Source organism: Oncorhynchus clarkii, chromosome 2 (assembly GCF_045791955.1).
Source record: "Oncorhynchus clarkii lewisi isolate Uvic-CL-2024 chromosome 2, UVic_Ocla_1.0, whole genome shotgun sequence".
Lineage (NCBI taxonomy): Eukaryota > Metazoa > Chordata > Actinopteri > Salmoniformes > Salmonidae > Oncorhynchus > Oncorhynchus clarkii.
Window position 1 is genome coordinate 84,713,942 of NC_092148.1, and position 7,963 is coordinate 84,721,904.

Here is a 7,963-nt window from a genome sequence, read left to right on the forward strand (position 1 = left end):
GTCTAAGGCACTGCATCTCAGTGCTAAAGCCACCACTTTTATATTGTTATTTATTTCACCTTTTTTTAACCAGGTAGGCTGGTTGAGAACAAGTTCTCATTTACAACTGCGACCTGGCCAAGATAAAGTACAGCAGTTCGACACATACAACAACACAGAGGTACACATGGAATAAACAAACATACAGTCAATAATACAGTAGAAAAAGTATATATACAGTGTGTGCAAATGAGGTAAGATAAAGGAGGTAAGGCAATAAATAGGCCATGGTGGCGAAGTAATTACAATATACCAATTAAACACTGGAGTGATTGATGTGCAGAAGATGAATGTGCAAGTAGAGATACTGGGGTGCAAAGGAGCAAGATAAATAACTAAATACAGTAAGGAGATGAGGCAGTTGGATAGGCTATTTACAGATGGGCTATGTACAGGTGCAGTGTTCTGTGAGCGGCTCTGACAGCTGGTGCTTAAAGCTAGTGAGGGACATATGAGTCTCCAGCTTCAGTGATTTTTGCAGTTCGTTCCAGTCATTGGCAGAAGAGAACTGTAAGGAAAGGCGACCAAATGAGGAATTGGCTTTGGGGGTGACCAGTGAGATATACCTGCTGGAGCGTGAGCTACGGGTGGGTGCTGCTGTGGTGACCAGTGAGCTGAGATAAGGCGGGACTTTACCTAGCATAGACTTGTAGATGACCTGGAGCCAGTGGGTTTGCGACGTGTATGAAGCGAGGGCCAGCCAACGAGATAGTACAGGTCACAGTGGTGGGTAGTATATGGGGCTTTGGTGACAAAATGGATGGCACTGTGATAGACTGCATGCAATTTGTTGAGTAGGGTGTTGGAGGCTATTTTGTAAATGACATCGCTGAAGTCGAGGATCGGTAGGATGGTCAGTTTTACGAGGGTATGTTTGGCAGTATGAGTGAAGGATGCTTTGTTGCGAAATAGGAAGCCGATTCTAGATTTAATTTTGGATTGGAGATGCTTAATGTGAGTCTGGAAGGAGAGTTTACAGTCTAACCAGACACCTAGGTATTTGTAGTTGTCCACATATTCTAAGTCAGAACCGTCCAGAGTAGTGATGCTGACGGGTGCAAGCAGGTGCGGGCAGCGATCGGTTGAAGAGCATGCATTTAGTTTTACTTGCATTTAAGAGCAGTTGGAGGCCACAGAAGGAGAGTTGTATGGCATTGAAGCTCATCTGGAGGTCAGTTAACACAGTGTCCAAAGAAGGGCCATAAGTATACAGAATGGTGTCGTCTGCTTAGAGGTGGATCAGAGAATCACCAGCAGCAGAGAGTCGGCCCGAGAATTGAACTCTGTGGCACCCCCATAGAGACTGGCACACTACAGACCCTTGTTCAATTCCAGGCTGTATCACAACCGGCTGTAAATGGGAGTCCCATAGGGCGGTGCATAATTGGCCCAGCGTCGTCTGGGTTTGGCTGGGGTAGGCCGTCATTATAAATAAGAATTTGTTCTTAACTGACTTGCCTAGTTAAATTAAAAAATAAACCTAGGATTCATTTCTTTTCTAAAATCCATTCTATTGTTATGTTACTAACTTTTTACAATAAACTCTCAGCCTAAGTTTTTCTCCCTCTCGTTCTCTGTCTCAACAACCAACCCACTAGGCACAGACGTCAATTCAACGTCTATTCCATGTAATCTTATTGAAATAATGTGGAAACAACGTTGATTCAACCAGTGTGTGCCCTGTGGGAAGGTTCAAAGTTACATTGTATAATACTGCCATCTGTTGGCATGTATGCATCCATACATACTGGACACATTTTGATTAAGGGACATTTACGTGTATGTAATGTACGTATTTAATGCCCTAAAATATGGACATCAATGTACATACATTAACATTAAAGATACTTGTTGATCTGGATATTTCAAACTTTGTTCCTGTGATTTGATAGTCACTACTTTCTGTTGATCTGGATATTTCAAACTTTGTTCCTGTGATTTGATAGTCACTACGGCTGTGCTTTTCTAATAAGAGAAGGAAAATGAGAGATCCAGTCACAGTGCGTTATGTTTGGACGGGTAATATGGAGCCGAACAGGATGGGAGAAACTGACAGTATTTCTCTTTTGAATTGTTTTAATTGAACATGAATGCAAAATGTTTTTGTTTAGTTTGCTACATCTGATTGAAGTTCTATAGATAGTGCTCCATCAAATGGCTTTGTTTGAGAGGTGATATAATTTTTCTTACTTTCTTCCCTAAAAACTTTTTTTATGACTACAAAACTGTATATTTTGCCTGAGATGACACTTGCTATTTCCAACATACATTATTGTCAAAATAAATAATTACACTGTGTGTGTTTCTTTAAATCCTCAGTGCCCTCTGTTGTCTGGCTGGTGTACATACCTGTATGCAGCTCCACAGCAGTCTCACTCGCTGGCAACTGAATACACAAACACACACATTCTACACACACACATTGTGGTAGTGTGGATATTATATCGTACTTCTGTAATAAGAGAGGAATAATGTAATAATGTCTTGTAGGTTTTATTGTGTTATTTATGATGTAGACTGTTGTTGTGTTTTTGTTGTGATGTTCTTGTTTTAATCCTATTTTGAACCCAGGATCATAATAAATACAAAATACTACAGTTACAAGTTCTGGAATGCTTCTCTCCAGCCTGGCATAGCAGAGAACACAATCACCAGATACTCACTCAAACAAAAGGAGAATCTAATAAATGAGACAAAGTTATTTCAAGATTATACTGAGATGAAAAAAATACAAAACAGTTGTTCCTATTCCGGTGTGTCACTGCTATGAAAATGTGGAGATGGATTACAAGATCTCAAGAGCCAATTAAACTGGCCTTAGTGTTGATGCATGGCTTGTAGGTAGGTGAGAGTGGGGTATGTTGGGCCATTTTTTACATTCAGCATCATTATGTCAAGCGAAATATTTCAAACAGATATCTACTGTGCCTTCAGAAACTACTCACACCCCTTGACTTTTACCACATTTTGTTGTGTTACAGCCTGAATTTAAAAAGGATTCAACTGAGGTTTTGTGTCACTGGCAATATCCAATACCCCATAATGTCAAAGGGGAATTACGTTTTTTGAAATTATTACAAATGAATTACAAATGAAATGTCTTGAGGTTATGAGTATTCAACCCCTTTGTTATGGCAAGCCTAAATAAGTTCAGGAGCAAAAATGTGCTTAACAAGTCACATAATAAGTTGCATGGACTCAGTCTGTCATGTACTGTCATGTTGTGTCTTGTCTCTGTCCTTTCCCTTCACCCTGTCTCCCTCTGCTGGTCGTTGTTAGGTTACCTTTTCTCCCCCGCTTTCCCCCAGCTGTTCCTTGTCTCCTCTAACTACCCATTCACCCCGTTTCCCACCTGTTCCCTTTTTCCCTCTGATTAGGTCCCTATATCTCTCTCTGTTTCTGTTCCTGTCCTTGTCGGATTCTTGTTTGTTGTGTTTCATGCCTGAGCCAGACTATCGTCATGTTTGCTGTAACCTTGTCCTGTCCTGTCGGAATCTGCCGGTCTATCTGAGCCTACCTATGTTTGGTTATTAAAGAAGCTCTGTTTAAGTTAGTTCGCTTTTGGGTCCTCATTCACTCACCATAACAGAAGAATCCGACCAAGAATGGACCCAGCGACTTCGGATCCTCTCCACTCAGCCGTCGGGATCCAGGGAGCGATGCTAGGCAGACACGAGCAGGAAGTGTCTGCTGCTCGACATGCCGTTGAGACCCTGGCCACCCAAGTCTCCAACCTCACAGAACAGGTTCACCATCTCCGCCTCGATCCACCGGCCACTTCCAGGGCTTTCGAATCTCCGGAGCCCAGAATCAATAACCCGCCGTGTTACTCTGGGGAGCCCACTGAATGCCGCTCGTTCCTCACCCAGTGTGATATTGTGTTTTCTCTCCAGCCCAACACTTACTCCAGGAGCACTGCTCGTGTCGCCTACGTCATATCTCTCCTTATTGGACGGGCTCGTGAGTGGGGCACGGCAATCTGGGAGGCAAGGGCTGAGTGTACTAACCAGTATCAAGACTTTAAGGAGGAGATGATACGGGTTTTTGATCGATCTGTTTTTGGGGAGGAGGCTTCCAGGGCCCTGTCTTCCCTATGTCAAGGCAATCGATCCATAACAGACTACTCTATTGAGTTTCGCACTCTTGCTGTCTCCAGTGGCTGGAACGAGCCGGCCTTGCTCGCTCGTCTTCTGGAGGGTTTCCGCGCAGAGGTAAAGGATGAGATTCTCTCCCGGGAGGTTCCTTCCAGCGTGGATTCCTTGATTGAACTCGCTATTCGCATTGAGCGACGGGTTGATCTTCGTCACCGAGCTCGTGGAAAGGAGCTCGCGCTCTCCGTCGCCTCCCTCTCCGCATCACTACCATCTTCCTCTGCCGGCTCGGGTGCTGAGCCCATGCAGCTGGGAGGTATCCGCATCTCGACTAAGGAGAGGGAACGGAGAATCACCAACCGCCTCTGTCTCTATTGCGGTTCCGCTGGTCATTTTGTCACTTCATGTCCAGTAAAAGGCCAGAGCTCGTCAGTAAGCGGAGGGCTACTGGTGAGCGCTACTACTCCTGTCTCTCCTTCAAGATCCTGCACTACCTTGTCGGTCCATCTACGCTGGACCGGTTCGTCAGCTTCCTGCAGTGCCTTAATAGACTCTGGGGCGGAGGGCTGTTTTATGGACGAGACCTGGGCTCGGGAACATGACATTCCTCTCAGACAGTTAAAGGAGCCCACGGCCTTGTTCGCCCTGGATGGTAGTCCTCTCCCCAGGATTCAGCGTGAGACGCTACCTTTAACCCTCACTGTTTCTGGTAATCATAGTGAAACCATTTCTTTTTTAATTTTTCGTTCACCTTTTACACCTGTTGTTTTGGGCCATCCCTGGCTAGTTTGTCATAATCCTTCCATTAATTGGTCTAGTAATTCTATCCTCTCCTGGAACGTCTCTTGTCATGTGAAATGTTTAATGTCTGCTATCCCTCCTGTTTCCTCTGTCTCTTCTTCACAGGAGGAGCCTGGTGATTTGACAGGGGTGCCGGAGGAATATCACGATCTGCGCACGGTGTTCAGTCGGTCCAGGGCCACCTCTCTTCCTCCACACCGGTCGTATGATTGTAGTATTGATCTCCTTCCGGGAACCACCCCCCCCCGGGGTAGACTATACTCTCTGTCGGCTCCCGAACGTAAGGCTCTCGAAGATTATTTGTCTGTAGCTCTTGACGCCGGTACCATAGTCCCCTCCTCCTCTCCCGCCGGAGCGGGGTCTTTTTTTGTCAAGAAGAAGGACGGGTCTCTGCGCCCCTGCATAGATTATCGAGGGCTGAATGACATAACAGTGAAGAATCGTTATCCGCTTCCTCTTATGTCTTCAGCCTTCGAGATCCTGCAGGGAGCCAGGTTTTTCACTAAGTTGGACCTTCGTAACGCTTACCATCTCGTGCGCATCAGGGAGGGGGACGAGTGGAAGACGGCGTTTAACACTCCGTTAGGGCACTTTGAATACCGGGTTCTTCCTTTCGGCCTCGCTAACGCTCCAGCTGTCTTTCAGGCATTAGTCAATGATGTCCTGAGAGACATGCTGAACATCTTTGTTTTCGTTTACCTTGACGATATCCTGATTTTTTCACCGTCACTCCAGATTCATGTTCAGCACGTTCGACGTGTCCTCCAGCGCCTTTTAGAGAATTGTCTTTTTGTGAAGGCTGAGAAGTGCACTTTTCATGCCTCCTCCGTCACATTTCTCGGTTCTGTTATTTCCGCTGAAGGCATTAAGATGGATCCCGCTAAGGTCCAAGCTGTCATTGATTGGCCCGCCCCTAAGTCACGCGTCGAGCTGCAGCGCTTTCTCGGCTTCGCGAACTTCTATCGTCGTTTCATCCGTAATTTCGGTCAGGTGGCAGCTCCTCTCACAGCCCTTACTTCTGTCAAGACGTGCTTTAAGTGGTCCGTTTCCGCCCAGGGAGCTTTTGATCTCCTCAAGAATCGTTTTACATCCGCTCCTATCCTTGTTACACCTGACGTCTCTAGACAGTTCGTTGTCGAGGTTGACGCGTCAGAGGTGGGCGTGGGAGCCATCCTTTCTCAGCGCTCCCTCTCTGACGACAAGGTCCACCCATGCGCGTATTTTTCTCATCGCCTGTCGCCGTCGGAACGTAACTATGATGTGGGTAACCGCGAACTGCTCGCCATCCGGTTAGCCCTAGGCGAATGGCGACAGTGGTTGGAGGGGGCGACCGTTCCTTTTGTCGTTTGGACTGACCATAGGAACCTTGAGTACATCCGTTCTGCCAAACGACTTAATGCGCGTCAGGCGCGTTGGGCGCTGTTTTTCGCTCGTTTCGAGTTCGTGATTTCTTATCGTCCGGGCTCTAAGAACACCAAGCCTGATGCTTTGTCTCGTCTCTTCAGTTCTTCAGTAGCCTCCACTGACCCCGAGGGGATTCTCCCTGAGGGGCGTGTTGTCGGGTTGACTGTCTGGGGAATTGAGAGGCAGGTAAAACAAGCGCTCACTCACACTCCGTCGCCGCGCGCTTGTCCTAGGAACCTTCTTTTCGTTCCCGTTCCTACTCGTCTGGCCGTTCTTCAGTGGGCTCACTCTGCCAAGTTAGCCGGCCACCCTGGCGTTCGGGGTACGCTTGCTTCCATTCGCCAGCGTTTTTGGTGGCCCACCCGGGAGCATGACACGCGTCGTTTCGTGGCTGCTTGTTCGGTCTGCGCGCAGACTAAGTCCAGTAACTCTCCTCCTGCCGGCCGTCTCAGGCCGCTTCCTATTCCCTCTCGACCGTGGTCTCACATCGCCTTAGATTTTGTCACCGGACTGCCTTCGTCAGCGGGGAAGACTGTTATTCTTACGGTTGTCGATAGGTTCTCTAAGGCGGCTCATTTCATTCCCCTTGCTAAGCTTCCTTCTGCTAAAGAGACGGCACAAATCATCATCGAGAATGTTTTCAGAATTCATGGCCTTCCGTCAGACGTCGTTTCGGACAGAGGTCCGCAATTCACGTCTCAATTTTGGAGGGAGTTTTGCCGTTTGATTGGGGCTTCCGTCAGTCTCTCTTCCGGCTTTCACCCCCAGTCTAACGGTCAAGCAGAACGGGCCAATCAGACTATTGGTCGCATCTTACGCAGTCTTTCTTTTCGTAACCCTGCGTCTTGGTCAGAACAGCTCCCCTGGGCAGAATACGCCCACAACTCGCTTCCTTCGTCTGCGACCGGGCTATCTCCTTTTCAGAGTAGCCTCGGGTACCAGCCTCCGCTGTTCTCATCTCAGTTCGCCGAGTCCAGCGTCCCCTCCGCTCAGGCTTTTGTCCAACGTTGCGAGCGCACCTGGAAGAGGGTCAGGTCTGCACTTTGCCGTTATAGGACGCAGACTGTGAGGGCTGCTAATAAGCGTAGAACTAAGAGTCCTAGATATTGTCGCGGTCAGAGAGTTTGGCTCTCCACTCAGAACCTTCCCCTTAAGACGGCTTCTCGCAAGTTGACCCCGCGGTTCATTGGTCCGTTCCGTATTTCTCGGGTCATTAATCCTGTCGCAGTTCGACTTCTTCTTCCGCGATACCTTCGTCGCGTCCACCCGGTCTTCCATGTCTCCTGCATCAAGCCCGTCCTTCGCGCCCCCGCTCGTCTTCCCCCCCCCCCCCCATCCTTGTCGAGGGCGCACCCATCTACAGGGTCCGTAGAATTTTGGACATGCGTCCTCGGGGCCGTGGTCACCAGTACCTCGTAGATTGGGAGGGGTACGGTCCTGAGGAGAGGAGTTGGGTTCCCTCTCGGGACGTGCTGGACCGTGCGCTGATCGAGGATTTCCTCCGTTGCCGCCAGGTTTCCTCCTCGAGTGCGCCAGGAGGCGCTCGGTGAGTGGGGGGGTACTGTCATGTACTGTCATGTTGTGTCTTGTCTCTGTCCTTTCCCTTCACCCTGTCTCCCTCTGCTGGT